The following is a 24,399-nucleotide window of genomic DNA, read 5'->3' as shown; positions in this document are numbered from 1 at the left end:
ATTTTCAAAATCATCGAGAATCACAATCGAACACTTTCGACACGCAAAAGCACACCAAAAGTAGAAGTTTTTACCAAAAATACCAAATTCGACAAAATCGTCAACCTGGTTCCCAAAAATAGTAAAACGATCAAAATTTGACGAACAAAGGCTCAAATGCGCTCGAAATCAAAATTAGCGACAAAATTATGTCAAAATTTGACGCAATTGAAGTGTGTAAATCTCTATTTTTAGCTAAAAAACGCAGCAATTAACCATTACACACATCAAAGATGCAATCAAAAATTGAATTAATCATGCACTTTTTAGTCACAGACACACACACACACACACTAATAATTGATAGTTTTTGCCAATCTTTAGGTGCGCACACAAAAGGGTTAATCTTGTCAAAATTGCAATGTGATTTCACATATCATTAGTTGAGCATGACCACAACACAAATCAATCATTACAATTGAAAAATCAAAAAACACACATTGATTTTTAGGTGCACAAACAAGGGCAAAATAGTGCACACACACCTGAAATTAGGCATACACACACTCAATTAGAATGCACACACACTGATTTTAGTGCACACACACTTGGAATTGACTATCCAAGCATGAAATTAACTCAATTAGACACACAATTAGCAATGTACAATCACCAAAACTTGCAATTGACCATTCAAGCATGCAATTAACTCAAGTAAAACACACAATTAGCAATGTACAATCGCCAATTAACAATTGAACTTGTCAAATTCAAATGCCACCAAATCTTAAAAATTTCTGCATTATTTGACGGCATGAAAACGAACAATCCAAAAATTTTCAATCAAAAATAGCATCAATATTGCATTGTATCAACATTACATTGCATCAAGGTGGGATCTCTACACAATTCTACACATCTTTAGATTCTAGAGAGGTTGAGAATACCACCTTGATTACCTTTCCATTGAAGATCGATTGATGGTTGAAAGCTCCAATTCTTCATAGCAAATTAGTGTATGAGTTAGCAAAATTAGTCAAATTAGCAAGGGGTTAATGTGAAATTAGAGTGTGCAAACACACAATTGGCAAGATACGGTGACAAATTAGGGAATTATGAACACATTGCTTCATGCACATACATCCAAAATCCACAAAAACATAAACACACAAGTGAAATTAGTGAGGAAACACATTCGATTATGCCACAGTTACACTAGCGTAGGCCATTGTCCCCGGCAACGGCGCCAAATGTTGGGGGTCCCATCATTGCATAGCTCCAATGACCAACAAAATTATCAATCCGGAGGGATGAGCTACCTGGCTAGGGCATGGAAACACTCACACGATTAGTGATCTAATCATGACAACACGAATGGTTAAATCTATACGTGAGCTTCTCGGCCTATGGAGGAGCTAAGACACAATATCCTATCATGCAACACACTAATCACGAGCACACATACATATATCTATCGAGCACCACACTCCAATCAAACCTACATGTACACATAAGCAAAAGAGGGCAATCACACAAGATTAGAGAGGGATTAACCACTCATTTGTTACGATCTAGCTAATCTAAACATCATAGGCAATCATAAGAAGCATGAGAGAGGCATAGTGAAAGAGAATTAAGTATTGATTAGTGTCAACCAAGTCATATGAGCAAGGAGAAGCTCAAGGACTCCATAGCCACACACCTCAAGCCTCTCACCCAAGAGTGCTTTCAACCAATGTGTTTGAGAACCCTAATTTCCTTTATACACTGCTTTATGTACCTAGGATAAAAATATGCAATGTTCGGGCGCCCAAGGCTTTTAGAGCTCCACCACTTATTATATATTACTGAATCTGCTACGTAGGCACACTAATTGACCTGTTCTTTAGAGCTTGGAACTCCCATTGAGCCCATAATACATTAAAATATTACAATGGCTTGAAATAAATTGGGAGTTTACAATACGTGACCATTTTGGAAAAACATGAAAAATGTGTAGCTCCAATCTTCACTGCTTCTTTGTATTCATCCTCGATGTGCATCCGCACATCTTTGGTCTTTAGCAGCTTCTGTTAACTAACATTGACTCAGTTAACACTTTGTCTCTTCTTTCTCGGACACAATCGCCTTTGTTGTGCAGTTCCAAACCATTGGCAATGATTTGTGTTGTAATTGGACTTCTTTGATTTCCCCCTCATGTGTGGCATGCCATCTTTATTGATTGTGATGGTCAGCTTATAAATTCTTTAGAAATCAATACCAACCGGTACTGATGTGAAAAATCCGTGTAGGTTCACTCTTTCTAGGTGGTTAAGGATGCTCTCTTTGCTGGCATATTCATTAGGCTCTCTTGGAATCATTGGCACGTCCATCGTATTGCCCTGTAAATGTTTGAATGTCCCTTGATATAGACTCATGCCTTTAGCTTCTAGAGTGGCTTCGTCCATCCATGCTTTAGTTGGCTTTATGTCTCGGGTGGAATGGTGAAGGGCTCTGCTGTTGCCATGATATCTTTCAAGGTAAGCCTTTTCCTTTTTACACGTGACTTGTTTGCTTCCATTGATTCTATGTGCACTCCAAGTCCCAAAGTTAGCGTCTTTTGAAAAATCTGGCAAATAACGAGCTTCTAGCTATCCAAATGATTTCAAAGTTGAACCACAAGATATGAGACATCATACACCTATGATATCTGTGAGCTCTGACTGAGGTGAAACTTGACATATGCATAGATTATAGCTTGTACATCACACATATATGCATGGAATGTGGTTTGAATAAGTAATGAGCAAGATTTTTGCTTATAAGCTCCTTTTTTTCTCTAAAATAGTAGATTGGGTGTAATTGGGGTAGACGAGATTCAAATGGATCGAAACTTGGTGTGGGGACTCATGGGCATAAGATGAGAACATTGGGTAGGCCAAAACCTCTTTAGGTTGACTTTGACACTTTGGAACATCATACGTGCATGATGTCTTTTGTCTACAATCAGCTGGAAACTCATAGGGTAGGATGTCCATAGCACGTGTATGGTGCCTATAACATTAGATGTGTAATTGGAGCTTGTATTTGGATATCGGAATCCATGAATGGAGTTTGTACACTTTGTTTTCCGCAGTATGGGTTAAAATGTATCTAATGATGTCCAAATATGATAAGAATTGGCTGGCAAACTAATGAAAATTTGATAGCTGTATTGGAGATCTCAAAAAAACACCACAATATGTCAGTTTTAGGGCTCTAGACATCATATGTGTATGATGTCTAGATTGGCTTTTTTTACTCTAACTTGGTGTGCAGTTAACTCATGATGATGGGGCACCTTTCCATGGCTTTGGTGTAGCCTTTGGCCCTACAAATGTTGTTTTTGGTGATTTGCCGCTCAGAATACATCTTCTAGTTAGGTGATGGTTGACGGAGGCTTTCCTTGATGTTTGACCATATGTTTTGGTTGTCGATGGTATGTTGATGATGCTTGTGAAGTTTGGTGGAAAACGCACCGTTTGGCTGTGAGAGCCAAATGACGCTTTGCGTGTCTGAAAAGCCCTAGCTCAATGTTCCCATTTTTTGATGATTGATCTTGGATAAAGTTACACAAGCTTGAGAAGCACTATCCCTGAAGAACCTATCTTGAGAAGCACCTATCCCTGAAGAACCTATCTTGAGAAGCACCTATCCCTGAAGTTTCGTGCCATTTTGCCGACTTATTCTTGTTTGGCTTCTACGGAGCCCGAGAAATTAGGGTTTTTCTTGCTGACCTAAACCATCATTGGCGGGCATATACATGGTCATCTAGCCTAAGGTTAACCCCTTATCAAGTCTTGTAGCTATCGGGTTATTGGTTGTTGAGTTACGGTCCTGTTTCGGTCTCTACCCGTCGATGCCACATTGTTGTCGATGCCACATTGCTGCGTGAAGTTAGCATTGAACAAGAAAAGAAAATGGTAATGAGCCTACCTCTCATGTTTGGCACCAACCAGTGTCTCATGTGCGTCGTACAAAGCCGTAGAAGACCCGGGCGCTCTAGGTCTCTCAAGCTGTCCTCTAACTGTGAATAGTAGAAATGAGGTAGTAAGTGAGCCCAAAATATCTTATATCCAGGGTCTTGGGACCACCTGCCACAAAATTAAATTTGTGATTCTATCTTGTTGCAAAATGCACTTTAGACTCAAAAATTTCTCCATTTGAACTCCGTTTGCCCCATTTTCAAAAAATTTCTCATTTCGTTCAAAAACTGGTCGGATCGGACTTTTCACAACATTTTCATAATTGCACCCCGACTTCACCATATATTGCCCTTGACTTGCTGATCACTCCTATACTTTTGTTTTGTCATTATGTCATCATCTCACCTGCTTTTTCTATATTTCTTTGTTTTTCTCTAAAAATTTCACAAAAATAAAAGAAAAATAACTAAATTAACTCAAAAATTACCAATAAATCAAAATAATTCTAAAACAACAGAATAAGCTGCTATATACACTCATTTGTAATATTTTTGGCTAGATTGCTCTGTTTTATCAATTTTTGTGTAAAAATGCTGCTATTTTTACATATACACACACATACACACTTAGAGGTTCATCTTTCGTGTTTGTCATCATATGTCTGTAGAACCACACTAGATAGGGCATATATACTTGGGTTTACTAAATTTTTTTGCAATCAAATGCAAAAAGTCCCAAAATTATCAAAAACATTGCCCTATTAGTACTTTTTAAGTCTGTCGGGTTCTCATTGAGAATGCCTCCGCCCCTCCTAGTTGGAGTCCTCATGGATGACGGTGTATCACCCTAGGTTATGTGTGGTGCATGGGTATCAACATTGTGCTAATGCATGTCATGTAATGTAGCCCTCTTACATACTCGGTCAATGCATTGAAAAAATTAATGTTGTGCTAGAGGAGGGTATAAGCAATATGCTTATTGGCATTCAATCTTGAGGTTTCCTGTTTGGCATAACCTGTTTTAGAGCGGTGAAGTAATAAGCATTATAAATGTGCTGCTCTTTGTTTAATTGATAGTGGATGCTCTTGACTTCCTGGTTTGTATTGCATCATGTGTTTGCACATTTATTTGACTCTAACGATCGAATCTGTCGTAGGCTTGGTCTGTTGTTTGGGAATTCAAATTTGATGTTGGCTCTGTTGAGTTTGCCATAAGCTCTTGGGTACCCAAATCTATTTAACAACTTTTCGTGACTGTCGTGGATTTGTTTTTGGTTGGATCTTTGGTGTTTGTATTGAAGGGAGTTCCCTACATGGTCTCTTCATAACCCAGAGCTGTTCCTAATTACCTTGGGCTACAAGCAACTTCTTTGGTACCCACACTTTTGTGATATGTTGTGGAGGTGTTTTCCTATGTTTACCATATGTCGGTTGAGAGGTATCCCTGAGCATGTTCTGTCAAAATTTTGCGGCTTCATTCTTCTATATCCAGACCTACTTAGGTTTTGTTGTGGGTTGTGATAACTACCTTTCCTTTATGGTTCTCCCCGACATATTCACTGACATTTTTCAATTGTTGGCCGTAACTTTCCTAGGTGGAACCAATGAATAAGTGCTTTCTATTGAGGTTTTGTTTGGTATCCACTGGTGAACCGTTGTAAGGAAGGGTTGGTTGCCCTTATCTCTTGACTCCACTACTGATGGTTTGTCACCTCTATGTACAGCAAATGAAACCACTTGGTTATTCTTAGTATGTTAACAATGGACTTTATCAGAGCTCCAAATCCATTTGTACATTGTACTTTCTTTGCCATGGCTAACTGAGCAATAAAGGGTGCATAGCTTATCTTCTAACCGAGCAATAAAGGGTACTGCACTAGCTTATCTTCTATCATATAAAATTTATGCAAATAGACATATTGGTTAATTTGGACAAATATGACTATTCATCCCATTGCCTTGATTGAATGCTCCGAATAGCTTTGAATGTTCAGTTGTGTGGGTTGGAGTTGTTTTGTAGGTGCTAGGTGCTTGTATAAGCTGTAGGAAACAAGATTTCCTTGAGTTTGTGAATCTAGAAGCACATTTACTTCTACTTGATTACTTTCAATCTTGAATTTGCTTGTGGGATCCACCGTATTCTTTTCATCAAATTTTGCTACTTTGAGTATATTAATCCGTAGTGGTGGTCCTTGCTAATGTCTTTGTTGTAGAAGCTTTCTCTTTGCCATTCATTCCTTTGCTTCTACTTGTGCTTCTTTGACTATTGACTATTTTTCTTGTGTTCTTTTCTTCTCCTCATGGAGTTTTTGGAGCCTGACCTGGGTTAGTGGAAGGTGATACTTTTTAAGCCTACATCCACTAATCCAATTTGTCACTTCTTCACCAGACAATGTAGCAAGCTTGACATCCCCACTTGGTGATAGATCTTTGATCACAAAGGGTCCCATTCCTTGTGTTTTAAGTTTTTTGGCATGTTGTTTTAATGTATAAACCAAGACATAATCATCTATTTTAATTCTTCCAGTGCACATGCTTATCAAATAATTGCTTTTGCCTTCTTTTCTGAGTGTAGATAGAAGCTACAGCTTTTAAACGATGCTCATCTAGCTTTTCAAGGTCATCTATTCTCAAAGATAATTCATGGCCTGTCCATTCTAGTTGTTTAGATACTCTTAGTGTTGGGATTAGAAACTCCAGGGGCAAGATCTAACATTAACATCAAACACCATATTATGCGATGATGTACTAATAGATGTCTTATAGGCTACCCTGTAAGCCCATAATGTAGAGTGCAGCTGCCGATCCCAATCCGTCCTTGAAGCAAATACTATTTTTGTCAATACCGTGCATATGATCTTGTTTGTAGCTTCAGCCTGTCCATTAGCCTCTGGATGGTATGGACTTGACTTCTTATGAACTACCATGAATTTATCTAGAAGACTTTCAATAACCTCATTAATGAAATGTATGCCACAATCACTGAAAGATCTATTGGTAGACCATATCCAACAAAGGCATTTTTGTATAGAAATTGTGTAGTGGTCCTTGCATTAACTTTTTGTGTGGATTTAGATTCAGCCCATTTAGTGAGATAGTCTATGAAAACAATGATATATTGGACGTGAGTCTTGTAAGCATCTGGTGAAATTCATCCTACAAAGTCTATGCCCACTTATCGAAAGCTCTAGCTCCCATCATTGGCCTTAACAAAATCTCATCCCTCTTTATTGGCACTTTGGTATGCTAGCAAGCCTCACATATTTTAACGTATTCATTGGCGACTATATGTAATGTAAAACACCATATTCCTGCGGTTAAGACAATTTTTGTTGTCTTATCCCCTGAGAAATGTCCTCCGCTTATTCCTCCATGTGCCTGCTCTAGGATTGGTAAATACACGCTTTCCATTACACATATCTTGAGCTGATTATCTTTTTCTCTTATAGAGTTGATTTTCAATCATTGTGAAGTCTTGAGCCTCTATCTCTATAGCTCTTTGACTTGTTCCAAAGCTATTTTCAGAAAACTTTCTCGTTGTCACGTTGCCAATTATATATTGACTCCATTGTGGTCACATGGAACAGCTAGGCATGTTCTATTGGTGGTGTAGATCTGCATGTAGCACAATTAGTAACATACTCATGAACATCAACACAAATATTTGGCCAATAAACTCCTAATTGTTTCAAGAGCTCATATGTTTTTGTTTGCAAGCAATGAAATGCTAAGTCCTGAACATGTGCTTCTTAAAGATAGCAATTGTATTCTTCCGGACTTATGAATAATCGTAAAATGTTACCTGAGCCTAAATGATACAAACATCCACTGATTAACTAAAAATTCTTGGATTGCCGAACCATCTGCCATTTAAACTCTTGTTCATTCCTATCGAATTCTCCTCCATAGCATAGTTAATTGACTATCTCCTGAGACCACTTGGGTACCGTTTCAACATTAAAAAGATATGCATCCGGGATGTCATCGTATACACCTTTTGGAGCTTCTCCATTTGGAAATCTGGACAAATGATGTGCTTGAAGATGTGTCTTCCCCTTTTTAACCACTATTGTAAAGTCAAACTCCAGCAATATGATAAACCATCGTACAATGCATCCGGTATTGCATGGTTTGCTTACAAGGTATAAGAGGGCTTGATGATCAGTGAAAAAACACAAATTGGTTGCAAGGAGATAATGCTAAAATTTCCTATTAGCTATATCATCACTAGCCCTTCCCTCTCACTGGTAGTGTAGTCCTTTTTAGTACGGTTAAGCTGTCTTCTGGCATAATAGACTGGGAAATTCATATTTCCTTCTCCTAGCTAGCCAAGATGCATCCTATAGCAAATGCCAAAGCATCAAAATGAACATGAAAGATCTTTTAACAATATGATGCTTTAACAACTGTAGTAGATATGAGTGATTTCTTCAATTTTTTGAGTGACTCCTCACACTCATCCATCCACACTAGAATTGGAGCTGGTCTCTTCAGACAACTGATTTTGGTGTTATAATTTAAAGCTACTGGTTATGTTCTCAGTTCAGTTAGTGAGACTAGGATAGAGCATTGACTGAATTGAAATAGATAACTGAAGTGGAATGTGATACTGGAACAAGAGACATAACTTAAATACTAGAAAGAGTATTTGGAGATTTAGATTAATAGCTCAAGGATAACCAGTATAGTGTATAGTGGGTTTAAGCTCAGATGATTACATGAGTAATGATTATAGATTGATACTAGAGGCAAAGAGCCCGCATACCCCAAAATGCTTAGAAAGCTAAAGCCGAAGTACAAAATAGCTAAAAGCCCAATTACAAAGTAGTGGGTCCTACTTATAGCTCTTAGGAGTTACTGCAGTAACTACCTGTGGTAATCACTCCCAATATGGTTGCCTCCCATTGGTTGGTCTTCTAAGGGACAGTTCCCACCTGCTGGGACTGTCCTCACCTTCTACATCCTTCCCTCCTTTCTTGAATTTTGGTATAAATCCAAAATTTATAAAAACTCCACCGCTTGATTCTAATTAGGTGTTGCTAGAGTTCATTAGTGATACTGAAGTAGGTGAGCCAATCCACTGGTTCTGGATGCTGAGAATACAAAGCCGGAGAGAATCTAGGTAGTTCAGCCTCTTTAGCAGGTAATGCATATAGGAGAACTAGAGAGTCGAGCACAAATTCCTGAAAATTGAGAACAACTTCGTTCTCCTACTGCATCATCTTCTTGGTCACTCGGACGATCTAAAAGGGTCTTCGGAGAGCATTTTCCTGTTCTCCTACTGTCATTTGAGTCCGAGGCCCTTTGCTCCTAGAAGATTGGTCTTCAATGATGGCCTGCATCCACTGATCTAAAACTCCTCTGGCAATTTGCATCTAAAGTAAAACTTCTCTCAACTGAGTTCTAACTTTCTTCATACACTTGTATGTAAGTCTGTTTCCAAGCAGTAAGTCTAACTCAAGGGCTAGAGAGTGTCGGTTTGCAGTGGACTCAGTCACAGCTTTGGCTTTTCCTTTGCTGTTAGCCAGGTGCTGTGACTAGTTTACTAGAGAATCTCTATTGTCGCCCTTCTGTCCACTACCTGGCTACTGATTACCAGATCGCTGGTCTGGCTTGTCCTTGTCCTGGTCTGGATGGTCTTTGTTGGGTTGACTGTCCTCTGTGGCACCAGATCCACCAGCTCCAGAGCCTAAAGGTGGGGAAGGAGGAAAGTCATTATTATCATCATCCGGTTTGTTGGCTTGGTTGCCCTCCCCTTCCTCTTCCCTTTCATTGATTTGCCAATGCCGTGTTATATTCAGAGAGATTGTCTTGCAGATCACTCTGCATAGTCTCCATAAGTGCCTTAAGACTATCCATATTTAGAGTGACGTTGCCTTTTGGACTCAGAATATCACCAAGATTATCATAAACATATCCCTATGTAAGAAAATCCTTTACTGCAGTGTGAGCTGTCATCAGTTCTTTGAATTTTTTTTGCTTCATTCAGAGCAGAGGCTGAAATCGATCAGCATCTCTCAAAGCTCTTGCTTTGTCTTTCCTTAATTGTGGATTTTCTATATCTATCTTCAGAAACTTTGTTTGTAGATCATTGATTGTCCTTAATGACTAATTCTCAGCAATAGTATTCCTGAGTCTTTGTGTAGCCACATCCTTCTAAAGGTTCTGAACCTACTACTGGCTTCTTTCTAGTTCTTCTTTTAGCTTAACCACTTGCTTATTAGGGACCAATGCATCCATCATCTGGCCTAAGGCATTGACAATGGTGTTCCATGATGATTGGATAAGCATTGAGCAGCCATCAGCTACGCTTGCCTGGTCAGATTAAACTGGCTCATAGACCATTACGGGAGCCATGTATGGTAGGTGTACCAGATCAAATGTTTGAAAAGTCCGTCGGCCTTTGAGGGGGTTATGCTACAACTGCTGCAGTTTATCCTTCTTGCAGGACAAATCCAACTCACTAAAAGGTTTTTTGTTGACTAGACTGTCAGGTACTTGGCCCTTTCCATTATCTTTGACCACCTCCTGTTCAGCACTTGTCTTTTCTTTTTGGCCCCTTCCAGTGCTGCTGTCTGCTGGAGTCTATTCCTCCTGTTGGCCCTTCCCAACACTAGTCTGTGCTGGAGTCTGTTCTTCAGTTGAGGCTAAAATTTGACCTGCTGAAGTTTTTCTAATAGGAAAGGACTTTACATGATTTTGTAGCTGCTTTATAAAAGCAGTGCTTTTGGCCAACGTAATCCTTGGTTTCTTTGAACCACTGGCTTCCCCCTGTGTAACCTTCCTCTTTTGTCCCAATGAGAGCCAACTGAGTGCCTGGATCTTCTTCATATGAAGACAACTTGACATTGTTAGTCTCGCGGATTGGCTTCTGACTTCAAGCCATCCGTACCTGGTCATTTGCTTCTAGTGCATCTACCCAATATAAAATTGACAGACATACCAAGCTTTGAACACACTCTAGGATTTCAGCTTAGCAGTCTGCTGGAGTACATTGTGAGACAAAATTTGACATAAATTTATTCTAGGTGTAGCATTTAATCTTTTACCAGCAACATAGCAAACATATTTTCTAACACATACGTGGGATTATTCTTCAGGCTAACATCCTCATCAACAAACCTGTAAGCCGATGGAACGTCCACTCCTGCTACTAAAACCCCTTGTGCATTGGCTTTGCATTTCTTCTTGGCTGCTTCATCTTCTTTCAGAGCTGTGCTTATCTATTCTGCAGATGTTGTTGTCGGCTTTGGCTAATTAGGCATTTTGAAAGCATATGCCATGTCATTAAGAGTTGCGGTGACTTTGACACCATTGACAACAGCACTGCCATCCTCGGCATTAAAGGAATCAAGAACTTTCTTGATTATGTTCGAGTCAAAATCTATCCTTGTGGCCTGCACCACCACATGAAAGTCCCATAGCTTTAGAAGTGCTTCGGCCTACTCAGTGAATACATACCTTTGAATCTTGCTGTGTGGGGGATAAGTAGTAGAGAAGCTTGTAGAGAAGTGATGATTGCAAATGTTTTGTCTATGGTATCTTGGATCTTCTCAAACATTTTCTTTCTACCCATACACTGTGAAGATGGTAAATCTATAGAGGAAGAAGACTTGTATATTCAAAGCCGTAACCAGGTGTGTCGAGTAAGGATAGGTAGTGATCGACAAAGTCTATCAACAAGGAAGTTTGTGGTTGTAGTGAAGACTCCTCAAAGCTTGGACATGGCGAATGTGTAACAGGAGGGAGACGTCTCGCAGGAGATTTATGAGGAAGAATGCCCACTCTCCTTATTGTTATACGCGTTTGCACCATAAAAGCTCCACTACTTACCGTTCCTAGAGTTTTGTGCACTATTGACGATGTGGCATACATACATTGGATTATACTTCCTATGTTCCCTTTAATGATTATCACATGCAGTCCCACTAGCCATTTTCCCCATAAAAACTGGTACTGACTCTGACATTTTTCTGACTCTGCCACACCGATGCTATTTTGTCATACTGAGACTTTTCTGACACCCTGGCTGATTCTTGTACTGATTGTACATGGAAGAGGTTTAAAATTGCTGGTTTTGAAAATTCCTGGTCATCAGTACCCAGAATGCCAGTATCTTCTTCTCCAGAGGTCTCTCTCTCATTAGAGTAATATAGCTTGATCTTGGCCCCATTATAAACATATGGCAGCAGTAATCCAGATAAACCTTTTAGCCTCACTGTGCCATTAGAAAACACCCAGTCCACTTCATACGGACCAGCCCAAGCTATATTTAAGTTTGCTTTCTTAGGGCCCAATTTGGATTGATAGAGCAAAACCAAGTCGCCCTTTTGGAATTCCCTTACTTTGATTCTCCTATCATGCTAGTGCTTTCTTCTTTGTTTAACAATCTCCTGTTCTAGCATAGCACATTGTCTTAACTCATCCAACTGTGTTAGTTCCTCCAATCTTTGTTCAAAATTGTGATTAAAATCCCAACGGTCATCCTAAGACTAGGAATCACGAATTCCATAGGCACTATAGCTTTTGTCCAATACACCATTCTGAATGGTTTTAGCTGAGTGGTGACTTTATAAGTTGTCCTGTAGGCCCATAGAGCACTCTGGAGCTTCAAATCCCACTGGTGTGGCTCCTTCTGCACAATGTTGGTGAGAATGTTCTTGATGGTTTTGTTACTGCTTTCAGCTTTCCCATTACACCTGGGAGAATATGGTGTTGACTTCCTGTGCTTCACTAAAATAATTTCCATCAGGATTTTCATAATATCATTTATAAAGTGTGTCCCTTGGTCAGACACAATCTCCACAGGACATCCATAATGACAGATATTATTTTCAAATAGGAATACACCAATGGAATTTGTGGTGTTATTTGGAAGAGCCTTGGCCTCTACCCATTTGGTGACATAACATGTAGCCATCAATATATACCAGTTCTTCCTCGGAGTAATCTACTTGAATGGCCCCATGAAGTCCACATCCCATTTCATAAATAGTCCTAGTGATTGAATTGGAGTAAGTGGATTCATATTGGCTGCTGTTGGTCTGCCCATCCTCTGACAACTATCACATGTTTTGCAAAAACTTCTAGCATCATATATCAAAGTTTGCCACCACAATCCAAAATCTTCCTATAATTAATATCAGTAGAAAAATGTCCTCTTAGAATCCCCATCGTGAGCCTCGAAAATGACTTGCATTCTTCCTTCAATTGGCACACATCTTTGAAGAACCCCATCTACTCCCAATCTACATAGTAATCCTCCTATGATGGTGAACTTCAGACTCTTAATAATCAGAGCCTTCTTCTGATTTTGAGTCCAGTTTTTTGGGAATCCTCTTTGGAAAGGACTTGATAGACCTCATACCACTCTGGATCTGTGTTTTCCTCAGCCGTTACCTGAAATAGTTCTACGTCCACTGGCTCATCCATCAAGTGAGCTTTCCATTCTTCTTGGGTACTACACAATGGGAAATAACCAGTCACTACTGGCTACGTCTATGATGAATCTAGCCTTTAGAAGGTTGTCATTTTCTTCTTTGACCTTCTTGGCATGATTTGGATTCATTCTGTACCGTTGCAGACACACTGGCCTAGCATCTGTCTTCAGAGGTATTCTATGTTGACATACCTCTAGATCTACACCTTTTAGATCGGTATGTTCCCATGCAAATATGTCTTTGTACTTTTGGAACATGTGTCGGGCTTTTTCTTCATCTCTCAGTTCAGATGCTTGTTTACTTTGATCAATCGAGGATTTTTCTCGGAACCTAGATTCCATTCTTTGATTTCTTAATCATTTGGAAGCAACCAGTTAGGCCCACCTCCCTTCCTTTTGGTTGACTCCTCAACATAATTCCAGGACCAACCTGGAAGTTATGAACTGTCATTCTGAGCTTCAGAAACTTCTCCAGACTGCACCTCTTCAGTGGCCACTAGTACACTGGAATCTGAGAATTCATCTTTAGAATCAACTAGCTTCGCTAACCATCCAGTTAGTTGAACTAGTCATTCCCCAAGATTCAGTTCAATGGACTAATTTGGAAATTGCTTCCTTTGCTTATCAGCCTGGTCCTTGTCAAATAATACCGCATTTAAATCTATCTTGGCTAATAAAAAAAAATATTCATTGCTGCCAGCATTCTCTCGATCTTCTTTACCCCATACTTCTGGAAAAGCTCTTCTGGTCGCAATGCCTTCCTCCAACTTCTGGTGTTGTTATTTTGGACCTGAATTCTTCTACTGGAACCCTATATTGTCAAAGTTTGATTGGCATAATTGTGAACAACATGTGCTGTTTACAGCCATGGGCATCCGAGTAGCATCCCATATGCACCTTGCACATCTAGAACTAAGAAATTGGTCTTGAACTTGTCTTTTCCCACCCTTATCTGCATATTTTCAATCATCCCTGTTGCTTGCACAACTCTATGATCGGCCATCCGAACCTTGAATGGTGCTGGTTTCAAGTTTGTGATTCCCATTCTTTGCTGAAGATGTGCCCCCAAGATGTTGGCACCTGCCCTTCCATCCAGTATAACACCAGATACTAGTTCTCATTGTTTTTTGACTTTGTAGTCTACCAACCCTTCATCATCTCTGACAGCTGCAAGGTCAATTGCTCTAGCGTCGGCTTCATCCTTCGTTCGTTGTTTGATGAATTTCACTGCTTCAGGAAAAGTTTTCTTGATGTCTTCTGATTCAGTTGTTAGTTTCTGAATTCTTTCACAGATCTTTACATGTATTTACTCTCTCTCTTGATTAGAGTTATCCTCAGAACTTGAAAAATCGGAACCATCTGCACAGTGCCAATCTTTTGTCCTGGTGTCATCTTTACCTTCTTCACTGTTTCTCATTCCAGTTAGATCTGATTTGACATTCCCTAGACCCTCCACTAGTCCCTGGACTGCAGCCAACATGGTCTCAAAAAGTCCATATCCTAACTGATCTGAATTTCTTTTCTCTGAAGACTGAGATGGTATCTTCTAAATGACTCGAGCCTCAGAACTTTCTAAGAACTTTCTGGCTGCTCTGGTAGCTTCTTGGCTAGATCTTCTATGATCTTAGCCTCCAGTTCTCTCTGCTCCTACCATTCATCAACTACCTTCCCTTTGCCCTTTGCCTTCCAGACCTCTCTCTACCGAGTTCATTTGCTAGTTTCAACACTGACTGGTTTTACCGGCTCATCTGGGATTTCCTCAATGACTACCCCTTTACCGCATGTAGCTTCTGTTGCATTTTTGCCATTCTGCGGACCTATCATCAAAGTTTCTATAGTCACGCTCAATAGAGATACTATATACATGTTTTCTTAGTTCCTCTTGGGCCATAGGATTCAAAAGGAGCCACGAATCATGTCAAAGAATAATGGTTCTCTTACTAAGTGGATCCTTGGGGATAATGATGAAGTGCTAAATACAACAGACATGACAAAACTCGATTGAGCATTGCGACCTTTAGAATCCCATAGAAACTACTCCATATCTAGCCCAATTTTTAGTTTATGATTAGGTATGATTACTACCTACAAAATACACACAATTGGCCTAACAAACTAGAAATATTGAGAAAGCTATACTTGCTACACTAAAATGTCTCATATTCTTCAGCAATCAAAGAACTCAACCATCATAATGTACTATGCTATATACCGTATAAGGTTCCCCAAAATCAAGGAAGATTAGATTTATGCTATACATGCCACTTACACAATCAAAATTTCATTTGGATATCAAGAAAGCCACAAAAAAATCATTAAAGTGCTAATTTTGGCAAAGAAATAGAATTATGCAATTCTTGTAAGTCAGTCATAACTTTCAATTTTAACACTTAGTTCTCTCTAGAAGCATCAAAACAAGTTGAGAACTATGAAGGCTTATTCTCTAGCAATCTGAACCTCACAAACATAAAGAGTGGTATAGTTGCAAAAAAATGAGAAAAAGCCAAAAACAGGACCCGTTTTCTCACACAATTTTGGTTCAAAAATGTTGTACAAGAGTAAGGTTAATGATGAGATCGATATTCCAAAAAAAAAATCGAGGTTTTTTCAGCTTATAAGGCAACTTTGTGGATATATAACACCTAAAAATTCATTTTCATACTCTTCAAATAATTCAAGCAAAATGGTCACTTAACAGGACACAAAAGGGTCCAAGGACATAAAACTGTCCTATTACCATTCTAATGTTAACACTCCTGGCACGTCATGCGTGGTGAAGAAAATGGAAGATCAGAGTGCCTTGGAGATGGGGTTATTTCTATCTGGAAAGCTGCAAGCTTGGCTAGAGGGGTAGCTTTCTGCTCCTGATTTACCACAATTTGCCAGCACCAATAAATTGCCGAGATAATTTGATAATGAGGATAGAGATCTCACTCATAAATGGCAAGAGATGTATCAAGATAAGCCAATATGAGTGCCATGTGCAAGTGAAAAGACATTGTAACTTTGACCTATGATGGAACATACTTATGTACCCTCCCCTTCCCCCCCTTGTATAGTGTGTGTCATACTTCATGCCACATGGCAGTGAAAAAACATTGTAATGGCTTTGTTTTGTAATGGAACACTTTGTTTTGCCATACTTCGTGCCATATGGTAGTGAAAAACATTGTAATTACTTTTCTTTTGTGATGGAACAATGTGTTTACGAATGGAACATATTTCTTTATCCTGTTACAGTATATGCCTTTTGTTATGGAATTGAAGGAATTATACCTTTTTGAACTCTAGTGGCATCTAGGTAGTAACCATGTATAGATCTGCTGAATTTATTTTTTATTTTTCTGAGGAAAGAAACATCTCTATACCACTATGTACAAGAGAGCCTTAGAGATGCAAAAAATGTAGCCCATCTTCGAGGGTGTACCATACTGAGAAACAAGTGGATCATAACATCTTCGCTACTATGTCTACCTCCTCAAGGTGGCATATGGGAGGAGTGAAAAATAAACCACTTGGGTGGCCAGAAGTGTCACTAGATCTGGCCTCTAAAAAAATTTGAAAAACATAGATGATTTGGCCCGTCGCTGATAAAAGCATGCATGCACTCCCCAGCTGCTCTTGAGGATCTTGAGGGCGATTCCCAATGACTACATAATGTATGTATCTTATCAACCCAAATGTTAGTGAGAATAACCACCCTATTTGGTCGATGTGTGCCCAGGATGTGGCGGTAGTGAGTGCAACATATGTTCCAAAGGGTAATGCTAACCTTAGTCCTGAAAAGCTATAGAGATATCGAGGCATATGATGTATGCTAAGATTCCCCCTCTGGTAGCATGTAGTTGTGAGCATAAAGATTGGATCTGATCCATCTCCCTCATAGAACAAGTGAATCTTTGATAGTGCATCAACCAAGAAACTCCTCCCCAGATCTGCTAAATTTCTCCTTGGGATGTGTGACGTAGTGGTGTGGTATCATTGTACTTTATACATTCGCTTACTTCCTGCTTTTACTATATGCAATGGTATTTAGTATTGTGCATTTTTTTTTTTTTACAAAGAAAGTATTGCAGAGATCATTGAGAAACTTCAAGAGAGATCACTTTTTGGATCTTTTATGAACAACAAAGGAAATCAGTGAACCAGTACATAAAGTGAGGGAAATCAAGGTTTCAATCCTTTGCTTCTCACTTATGCATTTCAAGACAAAGAGATCTACAAGCTCCTCCATGAGGTGCTATGACAACAAAATTGTCACCGAGGCGGAGGGCATCGCTCAAAACATCGTGGTGGCCTTCATATGTAAAATTATCACTTTTATCATCAGGTTCAACATCTTTAGTAGGTTCATCAGCAATGTACTCCCACTTGGAACATGTGCATTATTAGGACACCTCCTTGATTGTCCTTGCAGACAAGCAATACAAAAGCATGAGAATTGCCTGCATCTAAGAGATTTTCCATCTGTTAAGAGAAGGGCCAGAGACACAATGTAACCCACAAACTCCATCCACAAATTTGAAATACCAATGGTTGCTCCTATTACACATCACATTCCTTCACCTCCCAAAACACTCTTGTCACTGGCCGTACTTTGGAAGCATATGTGGCAACAGCCCCATCAGACATAGTCTCTCTCAAAAATGTAACTACATCTATTGCACATTGCAATTTTCTCAGTCTGGCTTTAACTGCTCATTAGTCAAATGTCTCTCAATAATCATACATGTGTCATCATGCCCACCCTTCCCATGACATGAACAAGAGAAATTCCAGTTCATTTTCAAACTTGTGAGAGTCCCATACCCGACAACAAAATAGAACGGTCTTTTTTCTTTGAATTGTGAGGTAGTCCATGTGACCACACCTAATGCTCCTTCAATGATACACCAATATACTTTACCCAACCATGATGGAGCATGAATCAATGCCGAACAAAAAGGGTGTCATGAGTTTTATCCTCAGAAATATAGAAGTGATATTACTAGTGGAGACTCCCTACCATTTTCAAATACATAATGTGAGAAAAGCTTATAGCCTGGCAAGAGCACCAGTGCATTGATTGAATCTCATTTTGTTCCTTGAATGTGTAGTACTCAACAAAGTCCAGAACTGAGATTACCATGTCATCAGGGAAGTGACGTAGACACTCGTCGAATTGTTCAGCCTGCCATATATAGACCCAATTGTGCTTTATAACCTTGCTCAAATGATCCCTAAACAAATCAGGAAGTTTTTCGCTTGACATCTCTTTATGAGATATGACTTTTCTTTTCCTTTTCTTGCTAGTTTTAGTTTGACCAATTTGAATATCTTCAAATATCTCCACATTCACTTGTACATCATCTGAATCCTCCACTGGACATATCGGAAGCTTCTTTGCAGGTCCACATGATTGGCAGTCCCCCAAAAAACACTTCATTTAAAATGGTCTAAACCTGTAGCCTCTGGACATAGAATTGATTCCCATAGCATTGTAAGGCTTTAGTAAGTTTGTGTGTGTGCTTCGCATTTCCCACCTGCACCACATACACCAATCAATAGACACACTCTTTTCCATGCACACCTTTAGCAACAGGCCTTGCCTCGTTTAAACCGGTAGCCTTTGGACATAAAATTGATTCCCATAGCATTGTAAGGCTTTAGTAAGTTTGTGTGTGTGCTTCGCATTTCCCACCTGAACCACATACACCAATCGATAGACACACTCTTTTCCATGCACACTATTAGCTCTGATAGTGGACAACCGCTTGCAGTAGCCAAGCAGACATGTCTCCCCTCTACCTACATATTGCAAGAAGGTAGGAATACTATTGAATGTTGGATACACATTAACAAAAGGGTCATTGGGGTAGAGGTAACCATCCACCCAAAGGTCCTCCCTCCCTAGCCTCTATTTCATCAAATTTATGCATAGCCTAGGGTCTAAGCATTGGCAGGCTGTCAAGAGTATTTTCAACTACCTTAGTGGCACTTTACATCTTGGCTTGTTTTATCCCAAGGGGGGATCATTGCTGCCAGACTTGCATGCTTTTTCGGACTCAAATTGGGCTGGTTGTTTTCACATGCGAGTGTCCACAAGTGGTTTTTGTTTCATGCTTGGCAGTTCATGTATATCATGGTTGAGCAAGAAGCAACCTACTGTGACCATTCCTAGTTGTGAGGCTGAGTATAGGGAAATCTTCATAGCGACGGTTGAGTGTTTATGGCTCAGACGCCTTATGGCTGATTTGGGTGTTGGACAGGACACTGCCAACACTATCTACACTGATAGTCAGAGTGCATTGGCAATTATGAGGAACCCAATTTTTCATGCTCGCACAAAGCACATTGAGGTGAATTACCACTATGTCAGGGAGAGGCTTGTTTTATCCCAAGGGGGGATCATTACCGCCAGACTTGCATGCTTTTTCGGACTCAAATTGGGCTGGTTGTTTTCACATGCGAGTGTCCACAAGTGGTTTTTGTTTCATGCTTGGTAGTTCATGTATATCATGGTTGAGCAAGAAGCAACCTACTGTGACCATTCCTAGTTCTGAGGCTGAGTATAGGGCAATCTTCATAGCTACGGTTGAGTGTGTATGGCTCAGACGCCTTATGGCTGATTTGGGTGTTGGACAGGACACTGCCAACACTATCTACACTGATAGTCAGAGTGCATTGGCAATTGCGAGGAACCCAATTTTTCATGCTCGCAAAAAGCACATTGAGGTGAATTACCACTATGTCAGGGAGAGGCTCTTAGCAGGAGAGATCAGCTTGGCTTAAGTGCCAACACAGAAAAACCTTGCCAATCTTTTCACAAAGGCATTGTCTCGTGAGAAGCTCGAAGCTTTCCGCAAAGCTTTGGGCTTACTCCCCTTTGTTGACTGATCATGTCCTCAGGGCACGGCACTTCCCTTTACTCATGTGCCATCTCTTGTTCACCGCATCACTCTAGGGGGGATTTGTTACCATATACATGTAGTAGTGATGTGTGTGAACACACTAGGACCGCCGGGGCACTTTTTCCCTCTTTAGGAGGTTTTTTCCCCCGTGCATAGTGTATACGCCCATCACTCTAGGGCTATCTATCTTTCCATTTCACACTTAGTAACACACTCTCTATTTTGTGCCTTGAGATTCCTTCGTCTTTTCCAAGCTGTGTGTGTTTCTCTGCAATCTTAATTCCAACAGCCTCAACCTTTACCTCACACCAACTATGGACGACGACGACAAGCAGCATGTGGTAATTGTGTTCCTTGTGTAATTGGCCATCCCAATGTATTTTCCTAGCAACGACTTTTGTAGGATCTTTTGAACATGGAGGTGTGGGCAGCTTGCAAGGCGGGAGAGAGCAGTGTTTTTGGCCCAGAAGCAGCACTTGCAAACTACATCGGCAAACTACCCATGGGTGACATTTGCATTATCCACAAGGATTTCTCCCTTGATGGAAATTTTTCTTTGTGGGTCTTGAAGGTTGTCAACAAGTTCTTGTGCTTCTCTACTATACCTCATGCTATACAAGTAGTTTTTCTTGTAAACAGATCCCTTGCGATGGCCACTTTTGGCATAGGTTTTTGTGGCAAGGTCTTAGACCATGTAGCTATCAATCAAGCCTTGGGAGTGGAAGACCCACAAGCCATAGCAGTCTCAGTCCTAACTTCCATTTTACCTAATGCTGAAGCAAGATGCAAGGAAGTTGCACAATGCCTCCTATGTAATAAGCCCCTTTTGTAATTTCGTACATCAATATAATATTAGGTCCACGTGTACTTTCCTATCTTGACTTTTAATTTGGTGTAAATATATGGATTTTAGTGAAATTTTATTTTCTAGTTTTGAATAGGCAAGTTTATTGTGAGTTTTATTAGCTGCCTTGAATCTTTATTTGGTATAGAGACATGGAGTTCATTAGATCAATTTAAAAACTATGATTGTGCAAGTGCTTTGTGGATCAATCTCAATCTACTATGATGATGTCGAGGGTCCCAACTTGCCATACAAAGGGGTCAATGTAAAGGCAAGTAATTTCCACAAGATGTGTCATTGAATTTCAAATGGTATTCATAATGCTAATGTTGTGCTGGATTTGTCCCAAAAACTGCAAAAAAACTTATCCACAAGCACCAATTTTGCACTTGTTTTGCCCAAAATTGATGTCTTGTAGACAGGGGTCTTTAACACTGTTTGGGCCAGAACAAGCATATCTGGTGCCTTCCAGATGTCAATCAAAGGCATTTTGGTTGTCTCTCAGCCTTCCACAGGTAAAAAAGGTTGGGAAGGCACTAGTACCAAAACAACAGTCAGTGATTACTTTGCTAGATCTTATTTGCCAGTTGAAATACACACATATCATCTGTTTTGGCTATGGTGGTGCAGAAGGCCCCTGTCCACAAGGCAACGAGTTTGCCCCAAACTTGTTGCCTTGTGGACAGGGGCCTTCTGCACCACCATGGCCAAAACAGATGATATGTGTGTATTTCAACTGGAAAATAAGACCCAACAAAGTAATCACTGACGATTGTTTTGGTACTAGTGCCTTCCCAACCTTTTGTACCTGTGGAAGGATGAGAGACAACCACAATGCCTTTGCTTGACATCTGGAAGGCACCGGATATGCTTATTCTGGCCCAAACACTTAAAAAAACCTTTGTCCACAAGACATCCATTTTGGCATGAACAGATATTATGTGTGCATTCAACAAATGGCATTTGAAGCGTTTTGTGAAGGTTTTGTAGCACTAGCCAACAAAATATGACTCCCCGTCTCCCCCTCCGTTTTCAATGGCATGGTGTGCAAGAACCACGCGACAATGTATATTAGACTTATAAAAAATTATTGAACACAAATTAAATACAAAGAGCTTAAATGACATAAGAAGCAACACATTCCAAAATGAGTAAGCATCATTATATTTCCAAATTTGAAGTCATTTCATTCTGTGCAAAAAGGTGTTGTACATATTACTAGCTACAAGTTTGCTCGTATCTGACGGGCTAGTGCCAAATCTTTTTGCATTATAGTTACATGCTTGGAATGGATGGCACACAAGTTGGTATCCTCAAATAAACCCACCAAGTATGCCTCTATGTCTTCTTGAGTCCTTCGAGGCCGATGGGCTGCATGCGTAACTTAGTGTTGTAGCTTTGCACAATCTCCTTGCATGCTCGTGCAAAAGGAGCCCTTCGAATGAGAAGTTCCACAAACTTTCAATAATGATGAATATCAGCAAAGGCTCTACTAAAACGGTGCACTCTTTGAGGTTGCCTATGTAGTGCCTCTTGCTCATCTTGCTATAAAACATTGTTTTGTGACAGCGCTTGGAGGGTGGGGCTGCATCCTCTAGGATAAAATTTTCATTGCTAGACTTGTATTCTTGAGGTCTTAACAATAAAAATATGACACTCATCCTCTCTAGCCTTCATTGCTTCACAATCAATTTATAGAAAGGCAAAAAGTGAAGGCCATACAACAACAATGAAAGCAAAACCTCACATGATTCTTTTCTCACTATTAGAAGGTAGTCCATAAAAGACAACCATTGCTTGTTTTTTTTTTTTCGAGAAAAAGATCCTTCTATTAGTTAATGAAAACTGCCCATAGGGCTACATCCACCTCTGCGAGAGAGGGCTACAACAAGCATGATGGGGAGACTCTCCCAATGAAAAAATAGCATATATACAATGAGGCTAAATCAAGAGATGGGAGGAGGGAAGAGCCACACAGGTGGACAGTAGTGCCATCTGAGCACCCCCTGGACTATGAAGGCCCACGGTGCCAGAGTCGAAGAAAAGCCTCGCGGCGCTCCCGCATGCGGTCGGAGCTGCCCTGAATTCGCTCAAGCTGTCCTCTGAGAGTATGGATCATCTCTAGCCAAAAGTCCCGAACAGTCTCTGCTGGTGGCACAGGACGAGCCTCAAAGATGTAGAAATAGCGGGCCCGCCAGATGAACCAGAGAGCTAGGCCGCTAATGAGCTCCCAACACTCCTCTCTCTCACTGCACCACTCCTATGGAGTAAGCTCTGTAGTAGGCTGGAGTGTAGGTCGCCCCCCATGTATCACTATCATCCTGCTGGTGGAAGATAGCTCAAACTGAAGTGCTGGGCCCGTGAGGGTGGACCAAGCCGCTGCCCCCCAAATGTACTGTCGAGCCGTGGAGAGGGTAGACATCAGCCGAAGAACACGTAGCCACACCTGCTGGGCCACGGGACAGTCCCAAAGACAGTGACGCTGACTCTCCACCAACTGGTCACAGGCTGCACATGCGGTCGAGAGACCACTATCCACAAGCCAGCTCCCTACTGCTGTGGCTCTGTGTGCAACCATCCACTGGAACAAGGTGACTCGCCTCGATGTCTGGAGTCCCACAGCCTTTGCCAAAAAGCTGCCAAGAACTCGACTGTGAGGCCCTCCTCCTGCCAATGACGTGCTGCAGCAGGGCGGGCCTCTCTCTATGCTGCAAGTATATGATGTCCAAGCCGAGCAGTGTACTGAAAGAAGGGGACTCCTGGGTGGTCTACAGAAGAGAAGGGGTCCCTCCATAGCCACTCTCCAGGATCCCACTGAACTCGTGCCAGTGGACAACACTCCCAAGCCCATAGCCTCCAGTGTCGAGTCTCAAGAGCTGCTGGGTCAGGGTCTATGACGCAAGTCCTCCCACAGATGCCCACAACTCGGATCCTCTGGAAACAGCACTCTACTACTTGCGGGGCCTCTACTGCAACTCGCTGTAATCGTCCCCCACCTTGAAGCTCGAAGAACAGGGCTGGGAAAGTCTCTGAGCAAGCCCTGACTGAAATGAGAACCTCCAGTCGTGTGAAGGCTCCCATCTACCGGGGTGCTACTGGCTCGAGAGGCGTGAGCCACTCAGCTGGAATTGACTCTAAGATGTCCTTACACATGCTCTGCACCCCTCTCATGCCCTGTAGCTGGACAACCTGCACCTCCTTTGACAAACCTGTGAACTCTAGCCACTCACCTAGAGAACGCGTTGGACCTGCCGCCATGGGACCCCAAGAAACATGAGGCCGACTCCCAACCAAGTGGCCTCTC

The sequence above is a fragment of the Adiantum capillus-veneris genome, chromosome 29 (assembly GCF_014529385.1).
Source record: "Adiantum capillus-veneris isolate H3 chromosome 29, ASM1452938v2, whole genome shotgun sequence".
Classification (NCBI taxonomy): domain Eukaryota; kingdom Viridiplantae; phylum Streptophyta; class Polypodiopsida; order Polypodiales; family Pteridaceae; genus Adiantum; species Adiantum capillus-veneris.
Note: the sequence above shows the minus strand (reverse complement) of the source record.